This window comes from Aquarana catesbeiana, linkage group LG10 (assembly GCF_042186555.1).
Source record: "Aquarana catesbeiana isolate 2022-GZ linkage group LG10, ASM4218655v1, whole genome shotgun sequence".
NCBI lineage: Eukaryota > Metazoa > Chordata > Amphibia > Anura > Ranidae > Aquarana > Aquarana catesbeiana.
In genome coordinates this window covers 61,215,782-61,241,619 of record NC_133333.1, presented here as the reverse complement: position 1 = coordinate 61,241,619, position 25,838 = coordinate 61,215,782, and positions in this window count along the sequence as shown.

Sequence of the window (25,838 nt, the reverse complement as noted above, 5' to 3'; positions counted from 1 at the left end):
TAAACTTGCAGTAACGCACAGAACTATATGACATTAAACTTGCAGTAATGCAATGAAATATATGGTGTTAAATTTGCAGTAACACAATGAAATATATAGCATTAAACTGGTAGTAACACATAGAACTATATGGCATTAAACTTGCAGTAATGCAATAAAATATACAGTGTTAAACTTGCAGTAATGCAATTAAATATATGGCATTAAACTTGCAGTAACGCAATGAAATATATAGCGTTAAACCTGCAGTAACGCAATTAAATATATGGTGTTAAATTTGCAGTAACACAATGAAATATATGGTGTTAAACTTGCAGTAACACAGTGAAATATAAAGGGTTAAACTTCCAGTAAAACATAGAACTACATAGCATTAAATTTGCCATAATGCAATGAAATATACAGCGTTAAACTTGCAATAACACCCAGAACTATATGGTGTTGAACTTACAGTAACGCAATGAAATATACGGTGTTAAACTTGCAGCAACACACAGAACTATATGGTGTTAAACTTGCAGTAATGCATTGAAATATATGGCATTTAACTTGCAGTAACGCACAGAACTATATGGCATTAAACTTGCAGTAATGCAATGAAATATATAGCATTAAACTTGCAGTAATGCACAGAACTATATGGCGTTAAATTTGCAGTAACGTAATGAAATATATGACGTTAAACTTGCAGTAACGCAATGAAATATACAGCATTAAACTTGCAGTAACACATAGAACTATATGGCATTAAACTTGCAGTAATGCAATGAAATATATGGCGTTAAACTTGCAATAATGCAAAGAAATATATGGCATTAAACTTGCAGTAACGCAACGAAATATATAGTGTTAAACTTGCAGTAATGCAAAGAAATATATGGTGTTAAATTTGCAGTAACACAATGAAATATATAGCGTTAAACTTACATTAACGCAATGAAATATATGGTGTTAAATTTGCAGTAACACAATGAAATATACAGCGTTAAAATTGCAGTAATGCAATGAACTATTTGGAGTTAAACTTGCAGTAACACATAGAACTATATGGCAATTAACTACATGGTGGTAAACTTGCAGTAACACATAGAACTCTATGGCCTTAAACATGCAGTAATGCAATGAAATATATGGCATTAAACTTGCAGTAACGCAAAGAAATATATGGCATTAAACTTGCAGTAACGCAACGAAATATATAGCGTTAAACTTGTAGTAACGCAAAGAAATATATGGTGTTAAATTTGCAGTAACACAATGAAATATATAGTGTTAAACTTGCAGTAACGCAATGAAATATATGGTGTTAAATTTGCAGTAACACAATGAAATATAAGGCATTAAACTTGCAGTAGCGCAATGAAATATACAGCATTAACTATATGGCGTTAAACTTGCAGTAATGTAATGAAATATACGGCATTAAACTTGCAGTAACGCACAGAACTATATGGCGTTGAACTTGCAGTAATGCAATGAAATATATGGTGTTAAACATGCAGTAATGGCTCCGCATGCTATACCATGGCCCCTCAGCTAAAATACGCACCAATGGATGCCTCTCGGGGAAGTTCCAGTTTTCTCGAGGCACGCGACAGGGGTGTCCCCTTTCCCTGGGTCTATTTGCTCTGGTGATGGAGCCCCTGGCTATATTGTTGAGGGCCGACCCTGGGGTAAGGGGACATCAGGTAGGACCTATTGAGGAGAAGTTATCGCTGTACGTGGACGATGCTCTGCTTTATTTAGCGGATGCATCGTCCTCTTTGCAGACTGCACTCAATCTGATTAATCGATTCGGCGGGTATTCGGGGATTCGCATTAATTGGGACAAGTCGGTCCTATTCCCGCTCCATCCCTCGACCCCAAGGGTACCACACCCGCAGCTCAAATGGGTAGATGATTTCAAATACCTGGGGATAAAAATTAGCGGTAAAGTTCAAGACTACATTGATAACAATTTGCTTTTACTCATGACACAGCTTACGGCCAGGTGCGCTGATTGGCGTTCCCTTCCATTGACTCCTGTTGGCAGAGTCAACTTGCTAAAAATGATTTACCTTCTCAAATATCTATATTTCTTTCGCACTACACCCATACCCATCTGTAGGACTTTTTTCTGGAGGCTGGAGAGCCTGCTGATACACTTTCTCTGGGCTGGGAGGCCACCCAGGGTGGCTAAACTGATCTTATATCTCCCTCTTTCGGGGGGGATTGGCGCTACCGAATTTCCAAATTTACTACTGGGCTGCAGTTCTGGTCAGGATTCGGTGGTGGTTCTCCCAGCCCACGAAAATCCCGCGGAGGCAGCCATTCTGGGTTCCTTTGCTGCCTTGAGCAACCTCCCATTTCTGGGGTCTCAGGGCCAGTTTGTCCATGATGACCCCGATGCGAACCACTGTAAGGGTTTGGCAGGAGGCTAGGAAAATATATGGAAAGCCCAATTACATTTAACCTCACATGCCCCTGTGGGGCAACCCTATGCTACCCCATTTTTACACTTTACCGGACCCCTCTCTCTGGGCAAAAAAGGGAATTCTTACATTAAAGCATATAGTCAAGGATGGCAGGCTCATGACTTTCCAAGCCCTTAGACAATCCTTTGCTATTCCGGCCTCCTTCCAGTTCAGATACTGGCAGCTGAAGCACGCCTTTGAGGCTCAGTTCCCTGCCCCCCCTCATTCTGGAACCAGACTCTATTGAAAGGCTCTTGACTTCCAGCGTGATGGGGAAGCCCCTCTCCACATTATACCTATACCTGACAGTGGAATATGATGCCAAACTAACTAAAACCTGGGAAAAGTGGAGGGTTGATATTCCCTCGTTAGATGAGGAGGAATGGAGGGAGTGTGTAATATCCTACATTCCTTCCATGATCGCTGCAAAGGATAGGTTCATACAATTCAAGTTCCTACACAGGGCGTATTTTACCCCACAGAGGTTGGCGCGCATTTACCCCCAGAGAGATCCCAATTGTCAGAGATGCAGACAGGAAGTGGGTACTTTCTGGCATATGGTCTGGTCTTGCCCCAGTCTCCGACTCTTTTGGTCAGCAGTGGCATCCACACTGAGCAATGTCATAGGATCAGACTTGCAGGTGGATCCCCAAATACTATTGCTCAGTCATCTGGAAGATGTTGTGGGTGATAGGTATAGCAAATTGTGTCTAACCTTCACATTGTACTATGCTAGGTGGGAAATTCTATTGCGGTGGAAAATGGTAGAGCCTACTACCCTGGCCTCGTGGATAAGGTCTGTGAATAAGGTACTCCCTCTGTATAGATTAACGTATGAAAGTAGGCAATGCCCGGGGAAGTTTGATAAAATCTGGTCATCCTGGGTCGATGCCTCCGGAGACCCTGATCCCCCTACCCCAAAAACAGGATGTGAAACATAATGGAGGACATCCTATATCTCACGTTTATTCTTCTTATGCCCATTTTCTTTCATCCCATTCCTTCTCCTCCCTCCCTCCCCCCCTCTTTTCCTTTCTTCCTCTCCCCTTCTCCTTCCTTCCCTCTTCCCCCCCCACTTCCCCACCCCGCTGTCCCTACCAGGTTTGAATAGGGGGCCACTCACTTTATACTATCTAAAAATGTATGATGATTTGAGCCTTGAGAGGTATGGTCGAGTGAAACTTCTGATGTTTGCACATCTGGAATATCTGATAAATAATGGTTACTGTTTAAGGGTAAATTTTACTGTCTTTATTCTCACCGTAATGACTGTACTAAATTCTTGTATTGTAGTGCTGATTTGTTCAATAAAAAATTTTCTGTTAAAAAAAAACATGCAGTAACACCCAGAACTATATGTCGTTAACTTGTAGTAACGCTATGAACTATATAGCGTTAAACTTGCAGTAACGCAATGAAATATGCGATGTTAAACTTGCAGTAATGCACAGAAGTATATGGTGTTAAACTTGCAGTAATGCAATTAAATATATGGCATTTAACTTGCAGTAACGCACAGAACTATATGGCGTTAAACTTGCAGTATAGCAATGAAGTATATGGTGTTAAACTTGCAGGAATGCACAGAACTATATGGCGTTAAACTTGCAGTAAAGCAATGAAATATGTGGTGTCAAACTTGCAGTAACACATAGAACTATATAACGTTAAACTTGCAGTAATGCAATGAAATATATGGCGTTAAATTTGCAGTAACGCAATGAAATATACAGCATTAAACTTGCAGGAATGCACAGAACTCTATGGCCTTAAACTTGCAGTAATGCAATAAAATATATGGTGTTAAACTTGCAGTAACGCACAGAACTATATGACATTAAACTTGCAGTAATGCAATGAAATATATGGCGTTAAATTTGCACTAACGCAATGAAATATACAGCGTTAAAATTGCAGTAATGCAATGAACTATATGGAGTTAAGCTTGCAGTAACACATAGAACTATATGGCATTAAACTTGCAGTAATCCTTGGAATATATGGTGTTAAATTTGCAGTAACACAATGAAATATATAGCATTAAACTGGTAGTAACACATAGAACTATATGGCATTAAACTTGCAGTAATGCAATAAAATATATGGCATTAAACTTGCAGTAACGCAATGAAATATATAGTGTTAAACCTGCAGTAACACAATGAAATATATGCCTTTAAACTTGCAGTAACACAATGAAATATAAAGTGTTAAACTTCCAGTAAAACATAGAACTATATAGCGTTAAATTTGCCATAATGCAATGAAATATACAGCATTAAACTTGCAATAACACCCAGAACTATATGGTGTTGAACTTACAGTAACGCAATGAATATATACGGTGTTAAACTTGCAGCAACACACAGAACTATATGGTGTTAAACTTGCAGTAATGCAATGAAATATATGGCATTTAACTTACAGTAATGCACGAAACTATATGGCGTTAAACTTGCAGTAATGCAATGAAATATATAGCATTAAACTTGCAGTAATGCACAGAACTATATGGCGTTAAATTTGCAGTAACGCAATGAAATATATGACGTTAAACTTGCAGTAACGCAATGAAATATACAGCGTTAAACTTGCAGTAACACATAGAACTATATGGCATTAAACTTGCAGTAACGCAATGAATTATATAGCGTTAAACTTGCAGTAACGCAAAGAAATATATGGTGTTAAATTTGCAGTAACACAATGAAATATATAGCGTTAAACTTGCAGTAACGCAATTAAATATATGGTGTTAAATTTGCAGTAACACAATGAAATATATAGTGTTAAACTTGCAGTAGCGCAATGAAATATACAGCATTAAACTTCCAGTAACACATAGAACTATATGGCGTTAAACTTGCAGTAATGCAATGAAATATACGGCATTAAACTTGCAGTAATGCACAGAACTTTATGGCATTGAACCTGCAGAAATGCAATGAAATATAGGGTGTTAAACATGCAGTAACACCCAGAACTATATGTCGTTAACTTGTAGTAACGCTATGAACTATATAGCGTTAAACTTGCAGTAACGCAATGAAATATACAATGTTAAACCTGCAATAATGCACAGAAATATATGGTGTTAAACTTGCAGTAATGCAATGAAATATATGGCATTTAACTTGCAGTAATGCACAGAACTATATGGCGTTAAACTTGCAGTAAAGCAATTAAATATATGGTGTTAAACTTGTAGGAATGCACAGAACTATATGGCGTTAAACTTGCAGTAAAGCAATGAAATATGTGGTGTTAAACTTGCAGTAACACATAGAACTATATGGCATTAAACTTGCAGTAATGCAATGAAATATATGGCGTTAAATTTGCAATAACGCAATGAAATAAACAGCATTAAACTTGCAGTAACGCAATCAAATATGATGTTAAACTTGCATTAACACATAGCACTATATGGCATTAAACTTGCAGTAATACAATGAAATATACAGCGTTAAACTTGCAGTAACGCAATGAAATATATGGTGTTAAACATGCAGTAATGCACAAAACTATATGGCATTAAACTTGCAGTAATCCAATGAAATATATGGCATTAAACTTGCAGTAATGCACAGAACTATATGGAGTTAAACTTGCAGTAATGCAATGAAAAATATGGCATTAAACTTTCAGTAAAGCACAGAACTATATGGCGTTAAACTTGCAGTATTGCAATGAAATATATGGCGTTAAATTTGTAGTAACGCAATGAAATATACAGACTTAAACTTGCAATTATGCAATGAACTATATGGCGTTAAACTTGCAGTACCACATAGAACTATATGGTGCTGTTAAACTTGCAGTAATGCAATGAAATATATGACGTTAAACTTGCAGTAACACATAGAACTATATGGCATTAAACTTGCAGTAATGCAATGGAATATACGGCATTAAACTTGCAGTAATGCAATGAAACATATGGTGTTAAATTTGCAGTAACATAATGAAATATATGGCGCTAAACTTGCAGTAACGCACAGAACTATATGGCTTTAACCTGCTCAGATCCGGGCCATTGCCAAATGACGGCAACAGCGCGGATCTGAAAAACCGGGACGACGTCCATTGACGTCCTCCCCTTTCCTCATTCCCAGCGCGCTCTCGTGAGCGCGCCTCGGGGAAAATCTGTGTTGGCCGTGTCCCTTGGACACAGCCAATCACAGATCGCTGTAAACGGCCAATCACAGCGGCCGTTTACAGCGCGATCGCCGCCTCCAATGAGAGATGATCTAAAAGGTAAACAATTGAGATCATCTCTCATTGCCGGCTCTCTCTCTCCTCACACAGAGACAGCGTGTGAGGAGAGAGAGATTCTGTGAGTAGTAAAACAGCAAAGTGTGCCCAAAAAGTGCCCAACAGTGCCCACAGTGACACCAATATAGTGCCATCTGTGCCCACCTGTGCACATCAGTGCCCACTTGTGCCATCAGTGCATCATCAGTGCCCATCTGTGCCCATCTGTGCCCGTCTGTGCCCATCAGTGCCCATCAGTGCCCGTCTGTGCCCATCAGTGCCCGTCTGTGCCCATCAGTGCCCGTCTGTGCAGTGCGCATCTGTGCAATCAGTGCGCATCTGTGCCAACTCATCAGTGCCCATCTGTGCCATCTCCTCAATGCCCATCTGTGCCATCTCCTCAGTGCCCATCTGTGCCATCTCCTCAGTGCCCATCTGTGCCACCTCATCAGTGCCCATCTGTACCAATCAGTGCCCATCTGTCGCTTCAGTGCACATCTGTGCTGCCTTATCAGTGCCCATCTGTGCTGCCTTATCAGTGCCCATCTGTGCCGCTTCATCAGTGCCCATCTGTGCCGCTTCATCAGTGCCCATCTGTGCCACCTCACCTGTGCCACATCAGTGCATATCTGTGCCCACCTGTGCCGCCTCATTAGTGTAAATCTGTGCACATCTGTGCTGCTTCCTCAGTGCTCATCTGCTGCCTCAGTGCCCATTTGTGCCGCCTCATCAGTGCCCATCAGTGCCCATCTGTGCCGCCTCATCAGTGCCTATCTGTGCGATCAGTGCCCACCTGTGCCGCCTCATCAGTGCACATCTGTGCCATCAATTAGTGCCACCTCATCAGTGCAGGCTTAGCACACAGCTGTGCAATCTCATAAACCACCAGCAGCCATGTCCAAAAAAAGCTTTTCCGCCGAGGAGGCATACCAAATTCTTTCTACGGCCGACGAGAGCAACGCGGAGCTCTCTTTTTCAGATTCCCTCTCCAATTCGGATTCTGCGTAAATTACGAGCCAGTCCTCAGTAGTGAAACACTTACAGACTCGGAGGAAGAAACTCGGCCCGCCAAACGAAGGCGTTCTAGTGAGGAGGCAGTGGCATCCACCAGCACCGCAGTGGCATCCGCCAGCACCGCAGTGGCATCCGCCAGCACCGCAGTGGCACCCGCCAGCATCGCAGTGGCATCCACTAGCACTGCAGTGCCATCCACTAGCACCGCAGTGCCTCGGCAAGAAAGGCCAAGTACCAGTGGGGTGTCACCCCAGCCCCAAAGGGTTAGGTCCCATGCCAGCCTTCCCTTTGCACTTCAGAACCCCTTGTGTCTTCCTCCCAATTCAGGAGAAGCTAGCGTTCCCCCTTTCACGGCCCAGCCAGGAGTCCAGGTGGATACAGGGAATTTCACCCCAATTAATTTTTTTAATTTAATTTTTACGGAGGACATGTTGGCGTCAATTGTGGCCCAGTCCAACCTGTATGCACAGCAATTTATTTTGCAAAATCCCACATCATATTATGCCCGTCCCTTTGAGTGGAGAGACCTGACAGTGGAGGAGTTCAAGGTTTTTTTGGGCCTTACATTGAATATGGGGCTCACTCAAAAAAACGAATTCCGTTCCTATTGGTCAACCCACCCCCTCCACCACATGCCGCTCTTCTCCGCGGTAATGCCCAGAACCAGGTATCTGATGATAATGAGGTTCCTACATTTCAGCGACAATACCCAGTGCCCTCCCCGAACTGATCCAAATTTTGACAGGCTTTACAAAATTCGCCCAATATTAAATTATTTTTCCGAAGTATTCCCCCAGCTGTTCACCCCGGACCAACAAATATGTGTAGATGAGTCCCTTGTGAAATTTAGCGGCAGGCTTAAAATTAAGCAATATATCCCCAGCAAAAGGGCCCGCTATGGGGTGAAGGTGTACAAACTATGTGACCGAGCCACAGGGTACACATATTCCTTCAGGGTGTACGAAGGGAAGGACACCCAGCTGCAGCCTCCTAATTGCCCGGACTACTTGGGAACCAGCGGGAAAGTTGTTTGGGACCTCATATACCCCCTACTCGACAAAGGATACCACCTGTATGTAGATAACTTCTACACTTCTCTGCCCCTGTTCCACAACCTTCATCGGAAGAAGACGCCAGCATGTGGCACCATGAAAAAAAATCGGAAGGGCTTTCCTCAAAGTCTTGTTAATAAGAAGTTGAGAAAAGGAGAAACGGCATGTCTGCGTAACAAAGAGATTCTGGCAGTGAAGTGGAGGGACAGAAGGGATGTGTATATGTTGTCTTCCATCCACAACAACACCTATGTGGAAATCCCCAGAAGGAATGGCCCCATCCAGAAACCCACATGCATCCATCAATACAATTTGTTTATGGGGGGAGTCGACTTTAACGATCAAATGTTGGAACCATATCTTGCCTCAAGAAGGACATACCACTGGTACAAAAAAGTAGCGATTTATTTTTTTCAATTGGCCATATACAACTCCTATATCATTTACTGCAAATCCACCCAAAACCCCCAACGCTTCCTTGGCTACCTGGAGGAAATTTACACTGCCCTTATATTCCCGAACGGCCCACCAGTAAACATCCGATCAGATGTTGTTAGTCGACTCTCCGAGCGCCACTTTCCAGATAAACTCCCTCCCAGACCAACAGGCCAAAGACGCCAAAAAAGATGTAAGGTGTGTACCAGAGCAGGAGTCAGAAGAGACACATCTTATTATTGTGCAGAATGTCCTTCCGAACCAGGCCTCTGTATAGGTGAATGCTTCCGCCGTTACCATACTTCACTAAATTATTAGTGAAGTATGGTAACCGTAATCCTCAGTTCCTGCCTTCACACCCCTTATGCCACTGCCTGCTCTGTAACTGACCCTGGCTTGTTATTTGACCACGCTTCTGCCTGCCGATTTTGTACATACCGCTGCCTCATCTGGAACTGACCCTGGACTGTTTTTTCGACCATGCTTCTGCCTAACGATTCTGTACATACCTCTGCCTGATATGGAACTGACCCTGGACTGTTATTCGACCATGCTTCTGCCTAACGATTCTGTACATACCTTTGCCTGATCTGGAACTGACCTTGGACTGTTTGACCATGCCTCTTGCCTGCCTCTTGGACTGATCTTGTACCCTGCAACTGGACTAGTGGGATACAACACAGGGGTCTCACATATGTGAGGGGCTCCAGAATAGTTTTTCTGGATGAAGAAAACAATTTTCTTTGTTTTCTCATTCCTAGATTAGGGTCTGGAGACTCGGAGGCTTCAAAGAGATTTGGGTGGGAGAAGCCTCTACCCCTGTCCCCATTCTGTCCTGAACGAGGCCCTACTTCTGCCTGCTGCCTGTAGGAGTTACTGCTGTCATGCCTCTGTTTGTCGCAATGACCACAGCACATGGACCTTGTTTCTGCCTACTACCAAGACCAATATTTTGGCACTGCTGACAATCTCTGCCTGCACTGACCCTGCACTGCACTGACCTATGGACAGTATCCCTGCCTGCTGCCTGTACTGACTATGGACAGTATTTCTGCCTGCTGCCTGAAAAATTGTGTTCGCTGTTGCTGACCAAGTCCCTGCCTGCTGCCTGGACCAGTGCTATCCTCCTGGGGACAACTATACTACTAAAACCACAGGTAATCTTTTGTTTCTCTTTGCTCAGCATAATGTATTTTGGGGTGTAATTCTTGGTATATGCATGCTATGTGTCCCTGGAACACCTGATGGTGTTCCTTGCATGTTGGATCTCTGTATGTGGCCAGGCTGTGTAAAGGTCTCACACATGTGGTATTGCCATACTCAGAAGGAGTGCCACAGTGTATTTTGGGGTGTCATTTTTGCTATGTAAATGCTATGTTTTGGAAATATCCTATAAACGGACAACTTTGTGTAAAAAAAAATGGGTTTTCATTTTTTTTCCACATATTCCAAAAACTTCTGGAAAAAAATGAACCATTCAAAAGACTCATTATGCCTCATAGATTATATGTTGGGGTGTTAGCTTTCCAAAATGGGGTCATTTTGTGGGCGTTTCCATTGTCCTGGTGCTCCAGGGCCTTCAAAAGTGTAATAGGTGGGTGAGAAATGAGATGTGTAATTTATGCTCCTAGAACACCTGAAGGTGCTACTTCAATGTTAGGCCTCTGTATGTGGTCAGGCTGTGTAAAAGTCTCACACATGTGGTATCGTTTTACTCAGGAGGAGTAGCAGAATGTATTTCGGAGTGTTATTTTTGCTATGTAAATGCTATGTGTTGGAAATATCTTATAAACGGACAACTTTGTGTAAAAAAAAATGCGTTTTCATTTTTTTCCACATTTTCCAAAAACTTCTGGAAAAAAATGAACCGTTCAAAAGACTCATTATGCCTCATAGATTATACGTTGGGGTGTTAGCTTTCCAAAATGGGGTCATTTTGTGGGCGTTTACATTGTCCTGGTGCTCCAGTACCTTCAAAAGTGTAATAGGTAGGTGAGAATCGAGATGTGTAATTTATGCTCCTAGAACACCTGAAGGTGCTACTTCAATGTTAGGCCTCTGTATGTGGTCAGGCTGTGTAAAAGTCTCACACATGTGGTATCGTTTTACTCAGGAGGAGTAGCAGAATGTATTTCGGGGTGTTATTTTTGCTATGTAAATGCTATGTGTTGGAAATATCTTATAAACGGACAACTTTGTGTAAAAAAAAATGCGTTTTCATTTTTTTCCACATTTTCCAAAAACTTCTGGAAAAAAATGAACCGTTCAAAAGACTCATTATGCCTCATAGATTATACGTTGGGGTGTTAGCTTTCCAAAATGGGGTCATTTTGTGGGCGTTTCCATTGTCCTGGTGCTCCAGGGCCTTCAAAAGTGTAATAGGTGGGTGAGAAATGAGATGTGTAATTTATGCTCCTAGAACACCTGAAGGTGCTACTTCAATGTTAGGCCTCTGTATGTGGTCAGGCTGTGTAAAAGTCTCACACATGTGGTATCGTTTTACTCAGGAGGAGTAGCAGAATGTATTTCGGGGTGTTATTTTTGCTATGTAAATGCTATGTGTTGGAAATATCTTATAAACGGACAACTTTGTGTAAAAAAAAATGCGTTTTCATATTTTTCCACATTTTCCAAAAACTTCTGGAAAAAAATGAACCGTTCAAAGGACTCATTATGCCTCATAGATTATACATTGGGGTGTTAGCTTTCCAAAATGGGGTTATTTTGTGGGCGTTTCCATTGTCCTGGTGCTCTAGGGCCTTCAAAATGTAATAGGTAGTCAACAAGTTAGATGGGTAATTTATGCTCCTTGAACACCTGATGATGCTCCCTGCATGTTGGGCCTCTGTATGTGGCCAGTTAGTGAAAAAGTCCCACACATGTGGTATTGTAATACACAGGAGGAGTAGCCGAATTTATTTTGTGGTGTCATTTGTGGTATGCACATTCCATGTGAGAGAAATAAGCTATTACAATGACAATTTTCTGAAAAAAATATAAAAAATAAAAAAAAAACCTTAATTTGCAAAGAATTGTGGGAAAAAATGACAACTTCAAATAACTCACCATGCCTCTTACTAAATACCCTGGAATGTCTACTTTCCAAAAAGGGGTCATTTGGGGGGCATTTGTACTTTCCTGGCTTGTTATGGTCTCAAGACTTAAAATTAAAAAACCCAGAGGTGATCAAATACCACCAAATGAAAGCTCTATTTGTATGAAAAAAAGGACAAAAAAATTGTTTGGGTACAGTGTTGCATGACTGAGTAATTGTCATTCAAAGTGTGAGAGCACTGAAAGCTGAAAATTGGTCTGGGCAGGAGGGGGGTTTAAGTGCCCAGTAAGCAAGTAGTTAAACTTGCAGTAACACATAGAACTCTATGGCCTTAAACTTGCAGTAATGCAATAAAATATATGGTGTTAAACTTGCAGTAACGCACAGAACTATATGATGTTAAACTTGCAGTAATGCAATGAAATATATGGTGTTAAATTTGCAGTAACGCAATGAAATATATGGTGTTAAATTGGCAGTAACACAATGAAATATATGGCGTTAAATTTGTAGTAACACAATAAAATATAAAAGGTTAATCTTCCAGTGAAACATAGAACTATATGGCGTTAAACTTGCAGTAACGCAATGAAATATATAGCATTAAACTTGCAGTAATGCACAGAACTATATGGCGTTAAATTTGCAGTAACGCAATGAAATATACAGCGTTAAACTTGCAGTAATGCAATCAACTTTCAGTAACTCATAGAACTATATGGCGTTAAACTTGCAGTAATGCAATGAAATATACAGCGTTAAACTTGCAGTAACACATAGAACAATATGGCGTTAAACTTGCAGTAATGCAATGAACTATATGGCGTTAAACTTGCAGTAACACAATGAAATATATGGTGTTAAACTTGCAGTAACTCAAATAAATATACAGCGTTAAACTTGCAGTAACGCAATTAACTACATGGCGTTAAACTTTCAGTAACACATAGAACTTTATGGCCCTAAACTGGCAGTAATGCAATGAAATATATGGCGTTAAAATTGCAGTAATGCACAGAACTATATGGCATTAAACTTGCAGTAATGCACTGAAATATATGGCGTTAAACTTGCAGTAACGCACAGAACTATATGGCGTTAAACTTGCAGTAATGCAATGATATATATAGTGTTAAACTTTTAGTAACGTACAGAACTATATGACGTTAAACTTGCAGTAATGCAATGAAATATATGGCGTTAAAGTTGCAGTAATGCAATGAAATATACAGCGTTAAAATTGCAGTAATGCAATGAACTATATGGAGTTAAACTTGCAGTAACACATAGAACTATATGGCATTAAACTTGCAGTAATGCAATGGAATATACAGCATTAAACTTGCAGTAATGCAATGAAACATATGGTGTTAAATTTGCAGTAACATAATGAAATATATGGCGCTAAACTTGCAGTAATGCACAGAACTATATGGCTTTAAACTTGCAGTAACGGAATGAACTATATGGCGTTAAACTTGCAGTAACACATAGAACTCTATGGCCTTAAACTTGCAGTAATGCAATAAAATATATGGTGTTAAACTTGCAGTAACGCACAGAACTATATGATGTTAAACTTGCAGTAATGCAATGAAATATATGGTGTTAAATTTGCAGTAACGCAATGAAATATATGGTGTTAAATTTGCAGTAACACAATGAAATATATGGCGTTAAATTTGCAGTAACACAATAAAATATAAAAGGTTAAACTTCCAGTGAAACATAGAACTATATGGCGTTAAACTTGCAGTAACGCAATGAAATATATAGCATTAAACTTGCAGTAATGCACAGAACTATATGGCATTAAATTTGCAGTAACGCAATGAAATATACAGAGTTAAACTTGCAGTAATGCAATCAACTTTCAGTAACTCATAGAACTATATGGCGTTAAACTTGCAGTAATGCAATGAAATATACAGCGTTAAACTTGCAGTAACACATAGAACAATATGGCGTTAAACTTGCAGTAATGCAATGAACTATATGGCGTTAAACTTGCAGTAACACAATGAAATATATGGTGTTAAACTTGCAGTAACTCAAATAAATATACAGCGTTAAACTTGCAGTAACGCAATTAACTACATGGCGTTAAACTTTCAGTAACACATAGAACTTTATGGCCTTAAACTGGCAGTAATGCAATGAAATATATGGCGTTAAAATTGCAGTAATGCACAGAACTATATGGCATTAAACTTGCAGTAATGCACTGAAATATATGGCGTTAAACTTGCAGTAACGCACAGAACTATATGGCGTTAAACTTGCAGTAATGCAATGATATATATAGTGTTAAACTTTTAGTAACGTACAGAACTATATGACGTTAAACTTGCAGTAATGCAATTAAATATATGGCGTTAAATTTGCAGTAACGCAATGAAATATACAGCGTTAAAATTGCAGTAACACAATGAAATATATGGCGTTAAACTTGCAGTAACACAATGAAATATAAAAGGTTAAACTTCCAGTAAAACATAGAACTATATAGCGTTAAATTTGCCATAATGCAATGAAATATACAGCGTTAAACTTGCAGCAACACACAGAACTATATGGTGTTAAACTTGCAGTAATGCAATGAAATGAATGGCAGTTAACTTGCAGTAACGCACAGAATTATATGGCGTTAAACTTGCAGTAATGCAATGAAATATATAGCATTAAACTTGCAGTAATGCACAAAACTATATGGTGTTAAATTTGCAGTAACGCAATGAAATATATGACGTTAAACTTGCAGTAACGCAATGAAATATACAGCGTTAAACTTGCAGTAACACATCGAACTATATGGCATTAAACTTGCAGTAATGCAATGAAATATATGCCATTAAACTTGCAGTAACGCAAAGAAATATATGGCATTAAACTTCCAGTAACGCAATGAAATATATAGCGTTAAACTTGCAGTAATGCAAAGAAATATATGGTGTTAAATTTGCAGTAACACAATGAAATATATAGCGTTAAACTTGCAGTAGCGCAATGAAATATACAGCATTAAACTTCTAGTAACACATAGAGCTATATGGCGTTAAACTTGCAGTAATGCAATGAAATATACGGCATTAAACTTGCAGTAACGCACAGAACTATATGGCGTTGAACCTGCAGTAACGCAATGAAATATATGGTGTTAAACATGCGGTAACACCCAGAACTATATGTCGTTAACTTATAGTAACGCTATGAACTATATAGCGTTAAACTTGCAGTAACGCAATGAAATATACGATGTTAAACTTGCAGTAATGCACAGAAATATATGGTGTTAAACTTGCAGTAATGCAATGAAATATATGGCATTTAACTTGCAGTAACACACAGAACTATATCTCATTAAACTTGCAGTAAAGCAATGAAATATATGGTGTTAAACTTGCAAGAATGCACAGAACTATATGGCGTTAAACTTGCAGTAAAGCAATGAAATATGTGGTGTTAAACTTGCAGTAACACATAGAACTATATGACGTTAAACTTGCAGTAATGCAATGAAATATATGGCGTTAAATTTGCAGTTAAGCAATGAAATATACAGCATTAAACTTGCAGTAACGCAATAAACTATATTTAGTTAAACTTGCAGTAACACATAGAACTATTTGGCGTTGAACTTACAGTAACGCAATGAAATATATATTGTTAAACTTGCAGTAACGCATAGAACTATATGGCGTTAAACTTGCAGTAATGCAATGAAATATATAGCGTTAAACTTGCAGTAACGCACAGAACTATATGGCTAGCATACAGTCCCCTCCAAAAGTTTCTTTTTTCCGGCTAGGTCTGTCACAAACATAGACTCTTCTTCACACAATAGCAGAGTTAATTAACACAAATAACAATGGGGATCTAATGACTCTTAGATCCCATAGTAGACTTATTTACAATACACATTTTAGCAGACAATAGACAGACAGGTGTTGGAATTTACATCAGCATCTCCTAACAGTATCTGTCCCAGTATTATGAATCAGCCACTATTCCAATATGGCAAATCCAGGGTCCCCAGAGTCTGTGTTAAACTTGCAGTAATGCAATGAAATATATAGCGTTAAACTTTCAGTAATATACAGAACTATAATGCAATTAAATATACAGCGTTAAACTTTCAGTAACGCAATTAACTACATGGCGTTAAACTTGCAGTAACACATAGAACTCTATGGCCTTAAACTTGCAGTAATGCAATGAAATATATGGCGTTAAACTTGCAGTAACGCACAGAACTATATGACGTTAAACTTGCAGTAATGCAATGAAATATATGGCGTTAAATTTGCAGTAACACAATGAAATATACAGCTTTAAAATTACAGTAATGCAATGAACTTTATGGAGTTAAACTTGCAGTAACACATAGAACTATATGGCATTAAACTTGCAGTAATGCAGTGAAATATATGGTGTTAAATTTGCAGTAACACAATGAAATATATAGCGTTAAACTGGTAGTAACACATAGAACTATATGGCATTAAACTTGCAGTAATGCAATAAAATATACGGCGTTAAACTTGCAGTAATGCAATTAAATATATTTCATTAAACTTGCAGTAACGCAATGAAATCTATGGTGTTAAATTTGCAGTAACACAATGATATATATGGCATTAAACTTGCAGTAACGCAATGAAATATACAGCGTTAAACTTCCAATAACACATAGAAATATATGGCGTTAAACTTGCTGTAATGCAGTGAAATATATAGCATTAAACGTGCAGTAATGCACAGAACTATATGGCGTTAAGTTTGCAGTAACGCAATGAAATATACAGCATTAAACTTGCAGTAACACATAGAACTATATGGCATTAAACTTGCAGTAATGCAATGAAATATACGTCGTTAAACTTGCAGTAATGCAATGAAATATATGGCATTAAACTTGCAGTAACGCAATGAAATATATAGCGTTAAACTTGCAGTAACACAATGAAATATATGGTGTTAAATTTTCAGTAACACAATGAAATATATGGCGTTAAACTTGCAGTAACGCAATGAAATATACAGCGTTAAATGTCCAGTAACACATAAAACTATATGGCGTTAAACTTGCAGTAATACAATGAAATATATGGCATTAAACTTGCAGTAACGCACAGAGCTATATGACATTGAACTTGCAGTAATGCAATGAAATATATGGTGTTAAACATGCAGTAACACCCAGAACTATATGTCGTTAACTTGTAGTAATGCTATGAACTATATGGTGTTAAACTTGCAGTAACTTAAATGTATAGTTATTCCTGTACTACCATGTAAACGAAGGGCAATGAACGTTGAACTGCTGCAAGCACCGAATATAGGTCAAGCTCAGCCCATACAGCAATAGAAATAAGGTATGTAAAAATTGGTGCTATGCTGCTAGAGGTAGTAGTACAAAGGTAAATGAACATGTAAAATGATATAAACATATAAAAAAAGAAACAATATAAGAATAAGTACAATGAATATAGAGCACTTCTATACCCAATAGGTGCAGTGTGATATTCCACAATAATCGGTGGTAATAGCAAAGTGCAAAGTGCGATAAGTATCTTACTGGAAACACTAAAATCAATATACAATCACTAAAAACCTCAATAGACTGTGCAAGTGTGCAAAAAACAGCAATTAATAAATTAAATGTGCAACATGCGATTAATATGTGCAAAAATCACAAATGCAGTGTGTAATAAACATATAACCAAAAAATCAAAATACAATCACTAAACACCTCAATGGATCGTGCAAGAAGGCAAAAAAATTGTGCAAAAAACAGCAATTAATAAATTAAATGTGCAACATGCGATCAATATGTGCAAAAATCGTAAATGCAGTGTATAATAAACATATAACCAAAATAAGTCCACTGTAGGACTTGTGAAAATTCAAACAAAGGCAAACATGTGCAAAATATATAATGGGACTGGGAATGTAGTCCAATGCGATTTAAATCCTCTTAATGTGCCTAATCAGAAAATGTGCAAAAAAGTGCAATAAGGTGCTGATAGCATGGGAGTGATCTCCTCTTTGTGCACAGAACACACAGTGGTGTGAAGTGGCCTCTTACCTTGCGGTAAAGAGGTAACTGCATAAAGTTGCTGGTAATGGCTGCTTCTCCCTTGTACTCCTAACTGCCTCTGACTTGGATTCCTGGGCTGGATGGATCTGTTAGTGGGTCCTTGTCTCTCAGTGGAGCAGGAGGGGGATTAAAGGAAAGAAGGGGCCAGATAGTGTAGTATTTCAATCAGAGGTTGGTTTTTATTAAAACAATGGTGAGGGTACACACAGAAAACTTATCTCCTACGAGCGGCGAGCTTGTTTGCATATATCAGTCTTGGATGTCTATCCCGTCCCTACGCATGATGTCACGGTCACGTGACTTTATCATTATGGCCTTAAGTCTTTATTGAATGATTTTCTTAAATTTGCAGTAACGCAATGAAATATATGGTGTTAAACTTGCAGTAATGCCCAGAAATATATTGTGTTAAACTTGCAGTAATGCAATAAAATATATGGCATTTAACTTGCGTGACGTCCCTACGCATGACGTCACAGTCACGTGACTTCATCATTATGGCCTTAAGTCTTTATTGAATGATTTTCTTAAACTTGCAGTAATGCAATGAAATATATGGTGTTAAACTTGCAGTAATGCACAGAAATATATTGTGTTAAACTTGCAGTAATGCAATGAAATATATGGCATTGGGGGCAGGAGGCGGAGCCTAGCGGAGCAGACATGCATTGTTAGAGCTCCACACCGCTGAGGAGAGAAGAGAAGGACAAAGCGGAGCCTGCAGGCTCAAAAGGTATCCATTTGAACCTTTTTGCCCCAGGAAACAAACTGTGAAAGTTTGGGCAGGAAATATGGTACTGGGAGGAAACCGTGGCAGAAATAAAAATCACCTCACAAAGAGCTCACAGGCACTCACTGCAGCTGAAGCAGCTCCAGTCACCTCACAAGATACAGCATCAGGGCGCTCTCACAGACAGAAAATGTCACAGCAAGACTCTCCATTTGAGTCAGATACAGAACAAATCCTCTCACAAACTTCTCCACAAGCCTCCTCAGCATCCCCAGTAATATTATTACAGTTTGAAAAGATGCTTCATAAGGCTTTAAAACAAACCTCAGACCAAATAACAAAAAGCCTAACCAAAGAAATAAGAGAGCTGGGAAACCGCACTGCAGCCTTAGAAATAAAAATGGATGAAATTGAAATTACAACCCAAGAAAATATAACAGAATTGGAACAATTAAAAAAAGAGAATTTAATACTTCAAACTAAGCTTGAAGATTACGAAAATAGAGCCAGACGTTCAAACTTGCGCATAAGGGGAATACCTGAAACTGTGACAGACCTGCAATCTACTATTACTGCTCTATTACAAGAACTAAAGCCAGATATCCCTATTGAACGTTTAGAACTGGACAGAGTACACAGAGCCCTCACAGCCAAAAAGAAAGATGGACCCCCACGTGACATAATCACAAAATTTCATTATTACAGAACGAAAGAACAAATACTAATTGCTGCAAGAGAAAAAAAGGAACTTAATTTTCAAGGATACAATTATCAAATTTTTGCTGACCTATCCCAACTTACTATTACTAAAAGACGATCCATGAACCCCAACTAATGGAACTGCAACGCCACAACATTATGTATCAATGGGGCTTCCCCTTTTCAGTCAGATTTAACTACCAAGGTACAATTTACAGAAGCAGATCAGCAGATGAACTACAACAAACCCTTTTAAAATTAAATCTGACAGAACCCACAAGCAGCAACACCCCCACACGCAGAAGAATGGCATCATCTTCACCTTCAGGCAGCACCCAGAAAATTTCAGAACAAAATGGGAATCATCATTCTCACAAAAGAGGCCGTTATGCCACATCATCCATGGACCAAGAAGATTCAATGGACTGACATCCTAATTCCTGATATCTCTTCATTTATTATACTAAGAGATGGTTCTCTATAAAAAACCTATATTTATAACTGAATGTAACTGCATTCTGATAGTCACACACTGTGTGGGATCATGTTACATTCCAGTTATATTTCTTATTACTTCTGATTCATATAGCCTTAGAATATATAAGTGAAATAAGGAATTTCTTGTTCAGTTATATATTATCAGGTAATAACAATAGATTTATTACTTTTTAGGACAAATATGTTTAATAATCCAGAAGTAATGGAAGCTTTTTCTTTCTTTTCTTAAAACAAATATATTATTACCTAACTAGTTCCTAGAATTATGTTTTTGTTTATTCTAATCTGAAGCAATACAACCTCAATTTTATGAGTTAACATATCTAAACAGTTACATATGAATAAAATATGTAATTGTTTACTCTAAAAGGGTTAAAATCCCAAAATAATTCAAACTATCTTCATCAATACCAAAGTTATTAACAGTACATTTCTAACTGAATTATTTAGCCTAGGGCAAGACTAACCATATACAACCACCCTGGAATAAATAATTTCAACAAAAACTATATTCTGCACTCCAATTAATGAAACATCATTTTGATGTCTTTTGACATAGCACTTCTCTCCTGTAAGCGGAAGATCCGTGTACCCCCATTAGCCCTCCTCATTCTCCCAACCATATTATGTGGGAGTGTGACGAAGGCACTTATTCTCCTGAGAGAGATATTTATTCTCTTTCACGGGTAAATTGTGATTACTTGCAAAAAATAATTTATACAATGTATCATCTAATCTCATATGTTTTTTGTTTACTCTTTACACCAGAATTCACTGGTTTCTTTTCTATCTATTCATCTCTTCAGTCCACACAGGTTGATCTGCGCAGTCAGCTCTGCATAACAAAAAGTAAGTCAAAACTATTTGATCTATTGCCATGGCACCACTGAATATACTTTCCCTGAATGTTCAGGGAATAAATGTCCCTCAAAAAAGGACCAAAGCCTTCCGTACTTTCCATAACAAGAAGGCTCACATAGTATGCCTCCAAGAAACACACTTCACCAAAGATTCTACTCCAAAATATATTTCTCCTTTTTATCAACAAATTTACACGGCTTCTGCCTGTACCAAGCAAAGGGGAACTCTAATTGCATTTCACCGATCCACACCATTCACCTTATCATCAGAAATTAAAGACCCAGAAGGTAGATACCTGATACTCATGGGTTATATAATGGATACAGCAATCATGGTGATTTCCTACTACGCTCCTAACAAACAACCTACACCATTCCTCTCACATATATTACAAGTGATTAATACACACAAAATAGGAACAGTGATAATGTGTGAGGATTCGAACCAGGTCCTCCTCCCATTTCTAGATAAATCACCTTTTACACCATCTAAAATAACCTCTAGATTACCTTTTTCTCAACTTCTTTCCAAATACAATCTGGTAGATTCGTGGAGAGAAAGTAACCCAATGAAAAAGAAATTCACTTATTTCTCGCACCCTCATCAAACCTTCACCAGAATAGATCATATTTTTCTAACAATAGGAATGATACCAGAAATTATTGCATCAGATATAATTCCGATTCCATGGTCTGACCATAATGCAGTATACACTACTATAGCCTCAGCCATACCAAAAGCGCATGACCCAACGTGGTACTTACCGGACATAATGCTCAAACACCCACTACATCAGATGGACATTGAACAAGCTTTAAAGGAATACATATCAATTAATAATACAACAGACATCTCCCCAATAACACTGTGGGAAGCTCATAAGCCTGTCTTGCGTGGCACAATACAAAGACAAATGGCACTATTTAAACGGGAACGCAAAAATCTAGCAAAAAAACTAGAACTCAATTTTAATGCAGCCTACATATCATTTCAAGATAATCCATCTCAGAGTACAAAATCTCATCTGGAAAAATCTAGATTGGAATACGATCTATTTCTCACTGAGTCAGTTGATAAATCCCTCAAACGCTCCAAACACAATTTCTACATGAATACAAACAAACCAGGTACATATTTGGCTCGGGCATTAAATTCAACTAACAAATCTTTCAAACCAATACGTTTGAAATTATCAAAAAATGTTTACACTTGTAATCCAGTTAAAATAGTCCATAAATTTCACTCACATCTCGCAACTTTATACAAGACAAACAATGAATTTAATCCTACAGAGGCTGAATCCTTCTTCTCAAAAATAACCTTACCTGAGTTATCTCAGAATCAAAAAAGCAGTTTGGATGAGCCTATAACTATAGATGAAGTTGCTAACGCCATAAAAGACCTAAAACTTAACAAAAGACCAGGCCCAGACGGATACTCGGCTTTATACTATAAAACATTCTCAGAAATACTCTCTCCCATTCTCACTGAAACTTTTAACAAACTTCTAGATGGACATTCTTTTCGGCAAGAAACACTAATGGCAATTGTTTGTATGATCCCAAAACCCCTTTCTGATGATACTTCCTGTGTGAATTATCGGCCTATCTCTCTGGTAAACCTCGATATTAAATTATTAGCAAAAATAATAGCAAAACGCCTCAATAGCATTATAGGAAAATTAATACATAGAGATCAAGTAGGCTTCATGCCAAATAGACAGGCAGGCGATAATATACGCAGGGCAGTGTTATTGGCACATATTGCTAAAAAATGGAAAATCCCTTTATGTTTTCTATCTCTCGATATTAAGAGGGCATTTGACACAGTATCCTGGCAATATATGCAATATTCATTACAAAAATGGGGTTTTGGACCCCACTTTTTAACATGGATCAAAGCATTATATAATAAACCCAAAGCCTATATAAAATATGCTGGATACAAATCTGAAGCCTTTAATATCGAAAGAGGTACCCGACAGGGTTGCCCATTATCTCCCTTATTATTTGCCCTTATACTCGAACCCATGGCCCAATACATCAGAACAAACCAAACTATAACTGGCATTGAAGTAGGAGGTATTACACACAAATTATGTATATTTGCAGACGATATATTACTTTTTCTATCATCACCACAGGTCTCTGGTCCTAACTTAATACCAGCTCTTGATGGATTTGCAGCCCTATCTGGTCTTATGATTAATCCTAAGAAATGCCTAGTGCTTAATATTTCACTCACAAACATGGAATTGATCCCGGCTAGGGCTGCACTCCCATTCACATGGGCAGAAAAATCAATCCCATATCTTGGAATTCATTTAACAGCATCTCATTCTGACTTATTCTCAACCAATTATCCTCCTGTATTAAGACAGATCACAAATCTAATAAAACAATGGTCGCAACTTCCTTTATCCTGGATAGGGAAGATTAATGCAATCAAAATGACTATTCTACACAAATTGCTTTATCTATTCAGAGTCCTCCCTATTCCAATTCCTTCCTATTTTTTGAGAATAGTACAAAAAAGAGCAACTTCGTTTATATGGGGCTCTTCTAAACCACGTATACCTATACACACACTACATCTTCCCAAAAATAAAGGAGGCCTGGGATACCCTAATTTTACTAACTACTACAGAGCAGCACATTTGGCCAGTCTGTCCAAATACCATGCAAAACAGGAAATCCCATTATGGGTATTTATAGAGGCTTCAGAAAATGACCCTCTATTAATATCAAATTTATTATGGCTTGATCCTAAAGACCGCTTTAAAATTCATAATCCCATAACTAAACACTTCTTATCTCTCTGGGATAAACTAAAAACCAAATATCAGTTACAATCTCCACACAATCCTCTCCTTTCTTTTATCAGAAATCCGGCCTTTTATCCGGCATGGATCTACCCAAATTCTTTTAAAGCTTGGACAACATCAGGCATTCAGACACTAAATGACTTCATAGCATCTAAATCATTCCTTTCATTCCCATCGCTTAGAGAAAAATATGATCTACCAAACTCTGAGATATTTAGATATCTCCAAATCAAAAATTTCTATACACCATTCCTAAAGGGGGATACACCATTATCCCAATTATCCATTTTTGAATCAATCTGTACAAAAGATCCATTTGCTAAAGGTACAATTTCATCACTTTATAATCAATTATATGGAGTAGCAAATCTTAATAGACCCTCTTACGTTCAGAGGTGGGAGGAGGACCTGGGACGAACTTTAGAAGACACGGACTGGTCTAACATATGGCTCACATCTAAGTCATCTTCACCCAACATCTTAGCACTGGAGACAAATTATAAAGTCCTAACTCGCTGGTACCTTGTACCCGCTAGAGTGGCAAAATATTCACCTAATACCTCAGCTCTTTGTTTTCGAGGATGCCCAGAAATAGGCACATATTTACATATATGGTGGACGTGCCCAGTAATCCAAACCTTCTGGAAGGAAGTCTTCGTGATTGCATCTAAAATATTTAAAAAAATAATACAACCAGATCCATATTTAACTTTACTTAATCTAAAACCGGAATGGTTAACACTCTCTCAATTCAAACTTATGATCCAACTAATAACGGCTGCAAAACAAACAGTGGCCAAGGCATGGAAATCTCCTACATTGGTACTAGCAGAAACAATTCACAGAATGAATAATACAATGTCCCATGCTAAGATGGTAGCCATCGATCAAAATCAAATTCCAAAATTTGAAAAACTTTGGCATCCTCGGATAAAACAACAGTTCCTGTCAAACATCAATGACTCTGTCCTGTTGCCATGGTAACAGATTAAATGACTTACAGAGACACCCATTCTAAGGCTTCAAAGAGAACTAAAAAGAATAATAAACTGACGAGCGGGACAACCTTGTAGACCATACCTCTACCTTTCAACCCTTTTTCTTCTTTCTCTTTCCTTTTCTCCGCCTTACGATTAAAGCTCATTATCAGAATTTATTTGACCTATATACACTCTACTTGTAAACAATATGTATAGTAGGTTACAAATCATTTAAATACCTACAAAAGTAACTAAGGAAATGATATATATCTTTAATTTAGGTTTACGTGAACCCAATGTTTAATATTTGAAATTTCATGATATTTACCTATATAAACCCTACTGTAAAACAATGAGCTTACTTTATAGATCCTTGTAAACTTACTTTATGTATCTTTATAACATTGTATACTCAATAAACTTCTTTTGATAAGGAAATATATGGCATTTAACTTGCAGTAACGCACAGAACTATATGGCGTTAAACTTGCAGTAAAGCAATGAAATATATGGTGTTAAACTTGCAGGAATGCACAGAACTATATGGTGTTAAACTTGCAGTAAAGCAATGAAATATGTGGTGTTAAACTTGCAGTAACACATAGAACTATATGGTGTAAAACTTGCAGTAATGCAATGAAATATATGGCGTTAAATTTGCAGTAACGCAATGAAATATACATCATTAAACTTACAGTAACGCAATGAACTATATGGCATTAAACTTGCTGTAATGCAATCAACTATATGGCGTTAAACTTGCAGTAACACAATGAAATATACGTTGTTAAACTTGCAGTAATGCAATGAACTTTCAGTAACTCATAGAACTATATGGCGTTAAAATTGCAGTAATGCAATGAAATATACAGCGTTAAACTTG